Below are 14,881 nucleotides of genomic sequence, written 5' to 3'. Positions count from 1 at the left end.
TTACAATGGGGAAAATTGCTGTAAACTTATAAACGATGAGAACGCGGATTGCGGTCAGAGGGAAGGCAACACTGTGGGAAAGAGACCAGAAAATCAGAGATTTTGATGCGTGAATGATACCTATTATAGTTAAATTCTGTTTGAGATCATTTCCCCAAAATGAGGAAACATTTTTTATTTAGCATTTTTTTCACGGTGCAGGTATCATTCCGCAGTTAAACATTGAAGCTGTTGATGAAGGTACTGAACCGCAAGAAGCAGAATGCTTCTTGACTATCAAAGCCTTTGCAAACGTTTCCAAATGAGGGGGATTATTACTTTTTTAAGCAGTTGTTTACCATCTGCTTCAATTTTTCGGCAGCATCTTCATTTTCATCATCGCGGCTACAACTAGGAATCTTGGAGCGCGGTTAATAGGAACTTAGAGTTTATGGGATTTTCACTAAATGGTGCTGCGGTGTGGATTTGGTAAACAATATTACGGCTCCGGTTACGGCTCTGACTCCACACACTATGTGGAAAATTTAATGCTGGCTACACCCAACCGGGAAACGTAAGATTCAATTACAGATGTACATGAAAAGTATGCAGAATTTGCAATGTTTGCGACATGAAAAGATTCTGTGATGTGGCCGCCGGAAGATTTTGACGTAGAACTACGTCTTTGTCGACTATACTGGGGTGCAAATAAAAAAATATGTGTGGTGAAATAGTGTTAGGTTTTTAACGCTTGTAACTTTGTCATTTATAGATGAAATTAAAATCGAAATACGCCGATCGATAGGATATTACTTTACGAATCTGCTCAAATAAATACTTTTCCAATTTTCCATTAAAAAAAACTTTTGAAAATGTACAAATTGTATCACTGTTTTCATGAAATAAAAGTTTTCCCAAACCCAGTCGTCATAATTGAGTACCACTTTGTTGCACATCGTTCTGCTTGAACCTGAAAAGATATAACACAGCGCTGCTGTCGTGCATCTACTCATTCTCTGCTTGAACGTCAAGCCGTACAGTTCGGTCTTTGCTCGCTCTGTCGAGTTGTTCTAAAGTTTCTAGTTTGTTCCAAACATTCGCAGTTTAATCGCGTCGTCAGTAGTGTCGGTCGCTTCGTGTGATGGGAAGACAGCGCTCCCGGAGCAGGCTCCGAGAGAAAACGGAGAAGAAGAACAGCGGTGAGGGTAGCTTGAGTGTACCTATTTCGAATAGGTACGCTACTCTTCCCACCGATGTAGGGAATACAACCTCAGCCACGGTGAAGCGGTCAAAGAAGAGGAAGAAAAATCAAGGCCAGTCCGATGGTGCGAGTGGACGGGACGATGCCACCACGACGAACGTCAGCGTCATTGGTGATTTCGGCGACGCCGTCGACAACGAAACTGCTGCCAGCCCGAGTGCAGCAAAAATGAAGCTTCCTCCACTGGTGGTGAAGCAAGTCCCACTCAACACGCTGATTGGCGATCTTTCATCGCTGGGCGTTGCAGCTGAGTTTAAGCTCGGCAGGATCGGCACCAAGGTGATGCTCCGAACAAAAGCGGAGTACGAAGTGGCCGTGAAATATCTGAAGGATACCAAGGCGGAATTCTTCACGCACGACATCCCCGGTGAGAAGCCCTTCAAGGTAGTCATCAGGGGTCTACCAAACTTCGACCCCAAGATGGTCGAAGCTGAAATCAACCGGTACAAGCTTGCCCCAATCGCTGTCTTCCGAATGACAAGGAGAGACGAAAACGTGAAGACGTACCCGGATTGTCTTTTCCTGGTGCACTTCCAGAAAGGGACGGTGACGCTCAATGCGCTACAAGCCATCCGATCAATCTGCTCCATCATCGTACGGTGGGAGCCATACCGTGGCGGCCATCGTGACGTAACGCAGTGTATGAGGTGCCTCAATTTTGGACACGGTACCCGCAACTGCAACATCAAGCCACGCTGCAGCAACTGCGCTCAAGAACACGCCACTTCCAACTGCCCTGCGGATGGAGCCGTGGCGATAAAATGCGCTAACTGTGGTGGTGCACATCAAGGTTCCGACAGACAGTGCTCCAAACGCGAGGACTTCAAACGCATCCGAAAGCAGGCGTCAAGCAACAATCAACCAGGACGCAAGAAGGACAAAACCCCAGCATTCAGGACGGAGGATTTTCCGCCTCTTCGTGCTCCCCAGCAAAGGCAAGCGAATTCGCGGGTGCAACCCGCCCCCCCTCAAGAAGCTTCCGGTGATTTTGCTGGCCAAAGCTCTCCATCCCCCCCTGGATTCTGGATACAACCAACAGCGCAAAACAACAACCCCGATCTGTTCTCAGCGGATGAACTGATGGAAATTTTCGTCAACATGTCCGGTGCTCTTCGTAAGTGCCGCAATAAGCCCGAACAGATCCAGGTGCTCGGTAAGTTCATCATCCAGTATGGCGTCTAAACCGCTAACTATCGTCACCTGGAATGCTTGCTCTGTAAGAGCAAAAGAGATTGAGCTTGCCGACTTCCTCCGCAAGTACAGCATCGACGTGGGCCTTCTAACCGAGACCCATCTAAAGTCCGGCGACAGCTTCTGGTTGCCTGACCACAACATTATCCGGCTTGATCGCACCAGCTCCAGGGGGGGTGGTGTTGCGGTCGTCGTCAAGAAAGGAATAAAATACCACACTCTGTCCCATATCCGCACCTCTATCATCGAGGCCCTTGGTGTGGAGGTGGAGTCGTCGACTGGATACGTCCAGTTCATCGCCGCCTACTGCCCTCGACAGTGTGCCGCCAGCAGTGGACTAGCGGCTAAATTTAAGAAGGACCTGTCCACCATCACCCGTACCGGTTCCCGCTTCGTTGTTGGAGGAGATCTGAATGCTCGTCATGAGGCATGGCGGAACTACCAGCAGAACCAGAACGGTCGTCTGCTGTTCGACCATTCGCAGCATGGGCTGTACTCCGTTTGGTTCTCGGACGAGCCAACATTCATCTCACCGGCAGGCAACCCATCGACGCTAGACCTGTTTCTTTCAAATACCGGCTTGTCCAAGCCGGTAGCCTTAAACGAACTCAGCTCCGACCATCAACCGGTGGTGGCTGAACTGGGATACAACGTAGCTGCTGCTCCAAGCCTGCGCAAGGACTACCATCGCGTAAACTGGGCCCAGTTTGGACGCGTGGTAGACAGGCACATCATCGACAACCCGCCGCTTGACTCCGTGGAGGACATCGATCGAGCGTTGGAAGTACTCCACCAAGCCATAACCGTGGCTGACGAGGCGTGCGTCCGACGAGTTCCTGTGAGGGGTAAGTTTATTGCCATTGATTCCCACACCCAACTCTTAATTCGCCTGAGAAATGTTCGTAGACGCCAGTTTCAGAGGACTGGAGATCTAGCGAGGAAACGTGAAATGGCCAATCTGAACAAGGAGATTGCTTCCAGAATGGTCTCACTCCGGAACGAAAGTTTCGGGCGGCTTGTCCAGAATCTGGACGACCGCTCCAGACCATTCTGGAAAGTTGCCAAGGTCTTAAAGACGCACCCTAAACCCATTCCGCCACTAAAAGATGAAAATGATGACGATCGGCTCATAATCACCCCTCAGGAGAAAGCAAATGCGATTGGTGAGCATATTGCCAAATCGCACTTGCTTGGCTCCAACATCCAAAGTCCGCTCGAAGTTCAGGTTGAGCAATGCGTACTCAACCTTGATTCCTCCCCTTGTGCCATCCCTCCGGAGGATAGAATCACAGTGGAACAGATTTGCTCAGCGCTGAAATGCACCAAAAACATGAAGGCCCCCGGGTTTGACGGAATATTCAACCTAGTGTTGAAAAATCTCAGCATGAAGGTTCACTCTCTGCTGGCTGCTGTCTTCAACAGATGCTTGGAACTGCACTACTTTCCAAGTATCTGGAAGACAGCGAAAATCATACCTATCCGCAAACCCGGGAAGGACCCAACGCTAGCTCCAAGCTACAGACCAATCAGCCTCCTTTCAGCGCTGAGCAAATTGTTCGAGAAACTCATTCTCAATTGTTTGCTCAAGTTTGTCGAGGAAAATAACATTCTCCTTCCGGAACAGTTTGGGTTCAGAAAGGGGCACTCCACCAATCACCAGCTAGTGCGGGTGATGAATAACATCCGAAGTAACAAAGCTGTATCCAAGTCCACAGCCATGGCATTGTTAGACGTTGAGAAAGCGTTTGATAATGTCTGGCACAATGGGCTTGTATACAAGCTTTGTAACTTCAACTTCAACGTAGCTACCTCCAGCAAAGGTCGTTTAAGGTATCGTTGAATGGTTGTCTTTCCGACACGTTTTCCATCCCAGCAGGAGTCCCGCAAGGCAGTCTTCTGGGCCCCTTGCTTTACAGCATTTACACTTCCGACATTCCTCCCCTTGGAGACGGTTGCGTGTTTTTCCTGTTCGCAGATGATACCGCAATAGCCGTCAAAGGAAGGATGCCTCGCGAAATAACGAACAAACTTCAACGATGCCTTAACGCCTTTGCTGATTATGCCACCACGTGGAAAATCAAAATCAATGCTTCCAAAACACAAACAATCATGTTCCTCCATCGGCAATCACCCAAACTAAAACCGACTCCCTCTTGTACTGTAATCATGGATGGCACAAGGGTTGAGTGGTCCGCCGAAGTAACCTATCTCGGGATGTTGTTTGACGAAAAGCTCCTATTCCGCTCGCATGTGGAGAAAACCGTAGTCAAGTGTTCCGCCTTGGTTAGGAGTCTGTATCCGCTGATTTGCCGCAGATCCCGCCTCTCAAGGGTGAACAAACTGGCCGTCTACAAACAAATCATAGCACCTGCGATCCTCTACGCAGCTCCGGTGTGGGAATCATGTGCACAGACTCACAGGAACAAAATTCAGGTCGCACAAAATAGAGTGCTGAGGATGGTTCTTGATCGTCCTTTCGACACTAGAATAACAAATTTACATGAAGAGGCAGGCATTGCCAAAATAGATTCCAAAATTAACGAAATTAAGACTACATTTGCACAAAAATGTAATTTATCAGAACATGCTTTGATAAGCAATTTGTATATAGTAGGTTAGGTGTACATAGTAGTTGTAGGTTAGTTGTAGTTGTAAATAGTAGTTATAAGTAGTCTCCTTTTTCCAATTCAAATCAAACCAATCCCACCGAGGTGGTCATACTTTAAAATAGGCCTGATAGGACTAGGAACTGTAAATAATAATTAAAATCTCAAATGTACTAAAGTTGAAAAGACGCATCTGTGTCACTTAACAAATTCATACATGTAAACCACACAATCACAAGAAATAAAGATCATTTAAATGGCAAAAAAACGTGCATCTACTCATTACCGCTTCGGACGGTGGGGCACTGGCACTGAGTCCTGCAGCAAGCAGGAGCAAGCCAGCGGTTAATGTGGTGTTTACATCTATGCAGATTTGCTAGCGCTAGCGTAATAGCACTGCAAAAAAGTAGCCAGCATCACGTTAGTAGGGCATCAGCGTCACGAAACGCTGCTCCAGGAGAATGATGGCGAAAGGCGTGAAAGCGTTGAGAAAAAGGAGATGTTGCCTCCTTTATATGTCAAGGGACAGCCACGCGAGCTGCTTGACACTCTGAATGTGCTAGTCCGTAAAGGGCTACGGGCCGAATTCCGCGCTGATGGCGTGAAAATCACCGTCCCCTCGGTGGAACATTTTAAATCAGTGGCGGAGACACTGCAACTCTGGAAGGTGGAATATTTCACCCACGACGTGCCGTCGACGAAGCCCTTCAAGGTCATTCTACGCGGGCTGCACGAGCTGGATGTTTCGGTTGTGCCAAATCACACAATTGCTAGACTGGACCGAGTTCGAGCACAGAGGGGCGGTGGCATTGCCATTGCCATCAGGAGAGGACTGGAGTACAGGATGCTGCCTGACTTTCGTCTATCGTTCGTTGAAGCCATTCTAGTCGAGCTGGCAGCGCTGGGTGGTCCCATCACACTCATCGCCATCTACTGCCCTGGAACAATCGATCGTCTCCAGAATGACATCCAGAAGTTGACTCGTCGAAAGGATAAGTTTATCCTCGCCGGTGATCTCAACGCACGCCACTCTCTGTGGGACAATGCAAAAAGTAATTGGACCTGCAGGCGGGACACTACGTGGTTATCCATCGGGAATCGCCTACCTTCTACTCACCAGCTGGTACCGGATCCAACCTCGACATCGTTCTCACCAACATGGCGGACGATTGCTCTGAGCCCCGTGCCATTACCGAACTGTCATCCGACCACCTACCGGTGCACACTGGGGACAAAATCGAAACAATGTGTTAAAATTCAATAACTTCGGTGCTCGCTGGAACAAGAGACTTAAAAATAGTTATTTTTATAGAAAAAAAAGTCTCAGGAATCGATTGAAGTGGGTTTCATCTTGGGCACGATAGGGTAAGTTGGGGTTTTTTACAGTTTTGCCCTAAAATCTCCTATTTTGCATGATTTGAATGCTGTATCTCAAGATACCGATGATATAGACAGATGATTTCTTGAGCAAAGTTGATCAAGAGGTCAAGGACTGTTGGATGACGGACAGAACAATTCTGAACTCTTCCGCTAGGCGGCGCTAGTGAGCATTCGAAGTGTATATGTTTGTGCTGCTGTATCTCAAGATCCTGACTATTTAGACGGATGATTTCTTCGGCAACGTTGATCAGGGGGTGAAGGATTGTTGGATGATGGACAGAAAAATTCGGAATTCCTCCACTAGGTGCGCGCTAGTGATTATTGGAAGTGAATATATTTGTGCTGCTGTATCTCAAGATCCTGACTATTTAGACGGATGATTTCTTCGGCAAAGTTGATCAGGAGGTCAAGGACTGTTGGATGATGGACAGAACAATCCAGAACTACTCCACTAGGTGGCGCTAGTGAGCATTGAAAGTGAATATATTTGTGCTGCTGTATCTCAAGATCCTGACTATTTAGATGGATGATTTCTTCGGCAAAGTTGATCAGGAGGTCAAGGACTGTTGGATGATAGACAGAACAATCCAGAATTCTTCCACTAGGTGGCGCTAGTGAGCATTGAAAGTGAATATATTTATGCTGCTGTATCTCAAGACCCTGACTATTTAGACGGATGATTTCTTCGGCAAAGTTGATCAGGAGGTCAAGGAATATTGGATGATGAACAAAACAATTCGGAATTCCCCCGACTTTTTCCAGTCCCCCAAACCGTCTGCCGCTTGAGGAGGAATCTGTACAGCCTGAAGCAATCAGCGCGCGTATGGAACCGGAAAGTGGATTCCGTTTTCAAAGACTTGGGATTCCAACCAACGAAATCGGATCCATGCTTATATGTACGACGGAGCAACGGTGAATTTACGTACATCCTTATCTACGTTGACGATATGATCATCGTGACACAGACAGAGCGGCAATTCAAGACGATTTTCAACCATCTTCGAACTTGTTTCACCGTGACGGATCTAGGAGACATCCGTCATTTTCTTGGAATGGAGATAGAGAAAAGTGCAAGGTAAATCAAGCAACGTACATCCGGAAGTTGGGACAACGTTTTTGTTGGTTGGACAAGGCGAAACCGTCGAAGGTACCGCTCGACATCAGCTGAAGGAGGAGATGGATCAGCAACCCAATAACTACGATTATTTGAGCAAAGCAAAAAATTAATTTTAATATTACATCCAAGAGAATTCATGGATTATGTCGAAAATCTCATGTAATTTTTATGGCCACAAAAATAAACAAATGCAGTAAAAGCAGCGTAATATGAGTTGATGCACTGTATTAATGATAATTTTGTCGTTTTTGGCAAGTAATAATAAACCATATTTTCGACACGATTGAAGTGCATCCACTTTGATGTGATATCAAAATTATTTTTTTGCTGAGAGTCTGATCGGGGATCTTCTGTACGAAGCAGTACATACAAGACCGGACATCGCAGTAAGTGTCTCGATTTTGGCACAGAAGTCCAGCTGCCCAAACACTCAAGATTAGTCTGAAGCAAAGAGGATCTTACGCTACCTAAATACCACCTGTAATCATAAGCTCCATCTAGGTACTTCGACCAAAGGACTAGAAATGTTTGTTGATGCGGATTGGGCCGGAGACTCACGTGACAGGAAGTCAAACTCAGGTATCCTCGTCATGTTCCACTGAGGCGGAGTTCGTAGCGCTTGCTGAAGGGTGCCACCGTGTCGAACGACGCAACAAGCACATTGACACAGAGTTCTTCTTCATTCGCGATCTGCAAGAGAAGAAAATAATTACAATGATGTATTGCCCAACAGAATCCATGTTGGCCGATATACTAACGAAGCCACTTCAACGGATGCGGCTAGAAAAGTTACGCATCGAGGTAGGAATTCGTCCGGAGCTGATAGAGGAGGAGTGTTAGTAGCAGTAGGCGTTCAGATACAAATAACAATCAAAGCAATCTTCTAATAAACTAGCAAATTAAAACTTCTCTTCTATTTCAATAACTGTAAGAAGTAGTTAGTTGTACTGCCTATTCTTATAGTAATGTTACATTGTAACAGATTTTTTGATTAATTTTTTGTCGTAAAATTGTGATTTTTTTCGGTGTGTATTTATTGAAAAATATCGAATACGCCATTTTGTAAACTTAGGCGAGAGTCTAAATAGCTGGATTCCAGCACAAACTTGGTTCATTGTCCCTAGCGATCCATTAGCCGAAGTTTTCATGGAATTCGGAGGGAGGAAATTAAAATAAATTCTTCAGTTGACGTGGAACTGTTTCTACAGTTAAATAGAAACCATGTAACTGCATCAGTTCTATGGTAATTTTATATATAGTAATATAGAATGCGAGTTCAAGCACGAAATCAAACGGTAAAGCTGTAAACTTGGATGCAGTCGAAGCACTTATAAGAGTGCATTTAATTCGAAACGCAGCATCCACCGTGTGTACACTTGCGGTGTGAAAATCATCACGTTTCACTCGTTGAACTTGTTATCAAGGTAAAATTGCATTACATGTGGAAGCAAGTGTAAACGAAACTAACCAACATTAATCCGGTCCATCGCCCATGGTGTTGCGTGTGTGTGTTGTTGCTTTAGCGGTGCGGTGGTTAGTTTAATGTTATTCCGGGGAAATCACCCATCTCCAGTGCACACAGCCCGTGAAAGTAACTCAAAATTATGTCGAATTCAACTCAAAATTGCAAAAAGTGGAGATTCTCAGTGGGTGAGTGAAATTGTCTTCCTTTTTCCGGGAAAAACTGCTTAACTCTGATGAAAATCGAACAAAACTTTACTCAGTCCTGGACAATCTTGGAAAATTTTGCTCATTCACTGAGTAACCCCACATTTCGCAAATTCAATTTTGAGCTACTCTCATCGGGCGTGCAGTGTGCCGGTGGTGAATGCAAGCATCAATACTGCATATGTAATGATTTTGAAAACTACAAATCAAACATCTCCCATGATCGTTAGAAACTTTGCTCAAGTTTGAACAAGTATTCATCCCGCAAATTCCAAACTCCCTATCCAGCGCAGACCCAATTCCGAAATCCTCAAACCGGGAGGGAGTTGTTTCGAATGCAAATTTACGAAAAGCCAATTTCATCAAGTTGCTCATCGTCATCGTTCTCTTGTTGTTTTATTTGCTCCGTCTTATGGGCTCCGAGGCGGAGGATACTGAATGGCAAGGCAAAGATTTACACAGAACAACTTGTCCGAGGTCAATTCGCTGTGTGGCTGACTTCCATTCTAAAGGGGTTTTCTCCACTGGCTGCCTGCGTTCGGTTCTGTATGCAACCCATCATCACCACCACCAGACATCGGCGACGACAACGACGACGACGACGAGGCGATGATGATACAGTGCGGGCGTTGAGAGCAAGCATCTTGCAAGAAGCAGCAGCATCCGTGCCAAGAATCTGCAGTTGGCAAACAGAGGAGGGCTTCTGTTTGCTGCTGCCCCACAAAATTGAATGGGTGGGCTTTGCGTCGAACACCCAGCAGAGGCATTGCGGTTGTGTTTGCCTCTGAGAGAGAGAGGGCGCTATAGTTTCGGCTTTGCGGTGTTTGCGGACGGATCGGTTAGACGGCGGCAGTCGGTGGTGGAAGGGCTCTAAGAACAATAGCAAATATAGAGATCTTGGATGGGAATGGTGCACAGCGGAGGCGAAAGGAGCTGATAAGACGATTGTCGAGTGGATTCTGAAGTGGCAACCTCTTATCGAAGACAGTAGCAGTACACTAGAAAGATGCTCTGCTGGAATCATGCTTTCAGGTCGTCCTCGTTGTGGGGGCGTTCGGATGCAAAACGCATACTGATAGTGTATGCAGACCGGTCCTGAGAAGTAGACCACGATAATTTGAATTGGAAATCAGAGGATGGGGGGAGGGGATCATGTCTGTGTTGTATCTCTGGTTACACAAAACATTTTGCTGACCCGGTTAATAGCCTTCGCTGTAAGTGGGGGGGATTAATGCTGAAGCCACATCCGGCAGCAGTAATCTGGATAATGGTAGCCACATTGTTTAAATTTGTTTTTGTCTGTCGATAAATGGTCTGCTCGGTAGGAATAATCAGATCAATTTTGATATTTTGATACTTTTATACGACTTTGCCATTTTGCCCTTCACTGCCGGTTGATCGTATTTTCTAACGCTTGAATGCAAGCAGAAGCATCACTGTCTATGCGCTAGGATGTTTATATATGCACTCCCGCAAGCTACCGGGAACCGTGAATGAGCACGAACACCTCGCTGAAGCGCACAGACACTAAGCCCTAATGGGTTTTGAGCAACTTATCTAGGCGAATGCAAACAAATGTTCAAGCATCTTTCCGCAGAAACCCGTGATTCTCACTCATTCCCTCTTCTCTATCTCTTTCCAACAGGTAAGCCAACATACGTGCCCCCTTGTAGGGTGGTACCTACAAACAACCATATGGTCGATTTAGTCGTTCACGGCGCAAACTTTTATCACTTTAACAACACTAAAAGTCAGCGACAGTCAGTAGCAGCAGCAGCAGCCACCAAACAACTGATCCCGACTTGGGTTGACACCGGGGCTGGTCGTAGAAGTAAGATTTAGTCCCACCGTTTTCAGGACTTTTTCCACCCCAGAAGCGAGAAAACTTCATAATTTCATCACATAATCACCGGGAAAATATTTCTCATTAAATCAACCGCCAATCGTCCCACCCACACACAAACACACACCCATCGTCACGTCATGCCGATGCTGTTGGCGACGACGACAACGACTAGACGATGATGAAGGAGTTGCAGTAACGATGAATGGAATTAACTCGCTCGTAATAAATAATTAAAAGTTAAATTCCCTTCAATACCTGGTTCCTAACGAACGCGTTATACTGTGGGGGAGTGAGTGGCTACTGTGAAGCCAGCGTAAGTTGGAGGTGAATGTTAACTGAATGAAAGCTAAGCTGTTATATAAACATTGTTTCGCGAATCGTAATACGATGCATTAGTGCACAGCGGAGCGAAACCGGTTGTAATTTAAATTACATTTAATTAATAATTATTTTCATTTTATTTTCTGCTGATTTGCTGATCGACTCTAGTCTCAAACGCAAAATTTCAGGATAATCCGACAAGAACTGAATGTTGTGCATAGCGGTGAAGATGATCTTCGTAAAAATTCAATAAATATGAATAGTAAATTTGAATAGCATCATTGTTTCTCATCCTTAATCTAATCTAATCTAATCAAACACCAACACAGCGAAGATCCGTCACGCATATCATAACGACCATGCCTACTGTGCAGCATTTAAGGGGTATGATGATTCAGAAAGCATCAGATTTGTTTAAATCGATTGCGATACTTCAGAATATAATAAATGGATGAAACGTGGACATATCATAACGTACATTCCGTTTTTGGTAATTATATGATTAGTCGGTCGTTGCCCAAGCAACACAGTTTGTCATAAACGGGTTTACATATCTTATATATGACAATCTCAGCTGTAAAAATTTACGTCTAGTCACTTATATTCAACTCATTTATAACGAAAAATCGCAAGAGGTGGGATCTATATATATAACATATGTCAAGTTATATGTGATTGACTTGCGCAACTTATTTATGACTATAACGTAACCTACTGTTTTGAACATGTTTTAAATTAATTTCATCCTTCCATCAAATGGAATTTGTTTATTTTTTCATCATCAATTTGGGTCATTCCAGCTTAAGTGGGTACACCACCAGTGGTCGATGTCACCGATTTGAGCCAACTTGGCCAAAATGCTTATTTTGGCATTCTGAACAAACGCCTTTTTTTATTTTACTCTAAAGTGCCTACATCCTTCTGGGCTACAACCCTGGAGTTTCGAGATTTAAAAAAATCAACTTTCAGAAGAATTACTCCACAACCAAATAAGCTATTCATGATATTAGAACGTCAATTTAAAGGTTTTTTATTTAAATGTAGATTCTTAAAAGTGTACCCACATTTTGTTTTTGTTTGAGTAACTACAGTAAACAGACTGATTACCGGCAGGTATCAAAATTGTCAAAAAATGGCCTAATATTTTGGGGTCAAATTTTCACCACACTTTGGAAAACTCTTCTACTTGATGTGTTTCCAAGGGCAAATTATGATGAGTGAGTTGTAGTTCTTAGCTTTTCTGGTGGAAAATCAATGCTATTTAATATTTTTTTTTTTATTTTTTATTGAATTCCTTCACGCCAATGGCACAATAATATTTTTGTGTTATTTTTCACATGTTCTGGGCAGGATTCTCATTAAATGAAATCATAACTAGCTCATTTGTTTACTTATGTTCATAATTTAACTGTGGTCTAAAAAGTGAAAAATACGGGAAACAGCCAAAATGTTGTGCTTTAAAAGTACGATGAAATCAGATAGATTAGTAGGTACATATATAAAATTTCAGTTGAGGATGACAACTGCTGCTTGTGCAGTAATCTCTTCTGAAAGATGATTTTTTTTTTTGAATCTCGAAACTCCAGGATTGTAGCCAAGAGGGATCTAGGCGGGAGCAACATAAAAAAAAGGCGTTTGTTCAGAATGCCAAAATAAGCGTTTTGGCTCAAATGTCATATGTCAAGTTATATTTGATTGACTTGCACAGCTTATTTATGACTATATTGTAACCAACTGTTTTGAACATGTTCTGAATGAATTTCATCCTTCCATCAAATGGAATTTGTTTATTTTTCCTTCATCAATTTACAAAACTTATTCTTCTGGGTAATTTTATTGTGCGAATAAAGTGCATAAACTGAGATGCCTTACTCCCAAACTTTTGTGCGGTTGCAAATTTATGGTGAATCTTTACATTCTACTTCTAAAAAACTCATTGACTCTTAGAAAAAGCTTGATACAACAAATTGAATTGTACAAAATCTTTTGGATAAAATTCACCAATTCTGAAAACATTAATCTTTTAGCAAAACAGATATAATCCCAAGTAACATTTTAAGTTTTATGAAATACTACAAAGCTACTATAAAACAAAATTCATAAAACCCTGGTCAAGACTGCTTTGCCATACATCCACCAAAACCTCATTGATGCTAGAATCTGTCTAGTTGGACCACCCTGGAGAAGGTTCTGAAGGGTATATTTTCGAAGGTCTTCAAGATTGATTTACTGCAAAATGGTTGTACGATAAACGCATTGAAATCCATTTCAAACCCGTATTTAAGCTACAATAAAAGCTATTTGGCAACAATTAAAACCATTATCCGAGCATTTTACCCTAGCTGCTGGCTAAGTTTACTAGAAAAACAACAATCAAGTTAAAAAAGGATTCATAAATACCATCTGATCTTATCAAAATAATTAAAAACTGGTTGTATAAAAGTCCTGCCGAATTTCCAAAATAATACAATAGTTCTCATGAAGTGGCCTAGTTTTATGTGCCATATAAAATTTGATGTGAAATGTACGTGAAAACATCGAAAAACTTGAGTCCGCCCACGGAAAACATCGATTTTACTAATTATTCTACATGAAAAAAGAACATTATTCAGATCGATCATTAAGCTTAGCCGAGATTTTTGTTTCTCATGATTTTTGAATTCTAAATATTTTCTCATTGCTAAATAAACTAAAATAAAGTTATATCCAAGGAAATATAGATTGAAAATCGAAGATTGTGAAAAACAAACAAAATAATTGTAATATGGCGGAGGCATAAAAGTGGATTTTCATGGGCCATTTGTAAAAAGTTATTTTGCTTTCAAGAAATCCTTAACAAATTCATAAGGTTTTGAAATGGCTTTTATGAAGAAAATTTGAAGACTGAATTGTATTTATCTAAAGCCATTTTGCTTGATCCTAACCCGTTCAGATTTATGGCATTTTTATTCAGATTTTATGATACACTTTTAAAAGCTTAAAAGGCAACAATATATACCTTTTGCTCTCATTTAAAACCTAATGGTTTTATAATTGCTTTTATAATGATAGAACAGGTTTATAAAGTATTTTATCAAGACATTAATAAAAAATTGCTAATTAAGTTTATGATTGATTCATAGAACAGTTTTATGGTGGGATTGAGAACTACTTTAAATTTAGTTTTAAAACAAGACAGTTTTTTACTTCTCGCCAGACTGTAATAGGTTTTTAAAACAGCGAAAAGAAGAACTGCTAGGCAGGAACGTTTTACACTGTGAAATGCTGTATTTAAACTAAATGGATTATTCATTGCCATTATAAAACCATCATAAATCAGAGTGGATGCCAAATGATTGCAGAATTGTTACTTGGGAATATCAACTTTTTTATTATTATCTTACTTTTCTCTTCTGCATAACGTGCATGTGATGTTGAAGGCAAAAGTGAAAGTTTTTTGTATTATATATTTTGTTTCATCGGTCAGCCATATCCCAAATAACATTTTCAGCTTTATAAGCCAACTTTTCCAG

General features: G+C 42.7%; 2 protein-coding genes and 1 pseudogene across 2 annotated transcripts in view; 1 reads left to right on the top strand and 2 right to left on the bottom strand.

The window, feature by feature from the left end:
• LOC135707343 (matrix metalloproteinase-2-like) overlaps window positions 1–11,031 on the top strand; it is a 961,657-nt gene extending 950,626 nt beyond the window's left edge. The window contains exon 5 of the transcript XR_010518220.1: window positions 10,848–11,031. The gene's annotated coding sequence lies outside the window, so the exon portion shown is untranslated. The remainder of the gene's footprint in view (window positions 1–10,847) is intronic.
• LOC135707339 (uncharacterized) overlaps window positions 1–14,881 on the bottom strand; it is a 386,083-nt gene that overhangs the window by 210,919 nt on the left and 160,283 nt on the right. The window lies entirely within an intron of this gene.
• LOC135707347 (ubiquitin-like modifier-activating enzyme 1) overlaps window positions 8,123–14,881 on the bottom strand; it is a 102,278-nt pseudogene continuing 95,519 nt past the window's right edge.

The sequence above is a fragment of the Ochlerotatus camptorhynchus genome, unplaced genomic scaffold (assembly GCF_037179485.1).
Source record: "Ochlerotatus camptorhynchus isolate MF236.1 unplaced genomic scaffold, CSIRO-AGI_Acam_v1.1 ptg000308l, whole genome shotgun sequence".
Lineage (NCBI taxonomy): Eukaryota > Metazoa > Arthropoda > Insecta > Diptera > Culicidae > Ochlerotatus > Ochlerotatus camptorhynchus.
The sequence above is the reverse complement of the archived record's forward strand: the minus strand, read 5'-3'. Positions and strand labels throughout refer to the sequence as shown.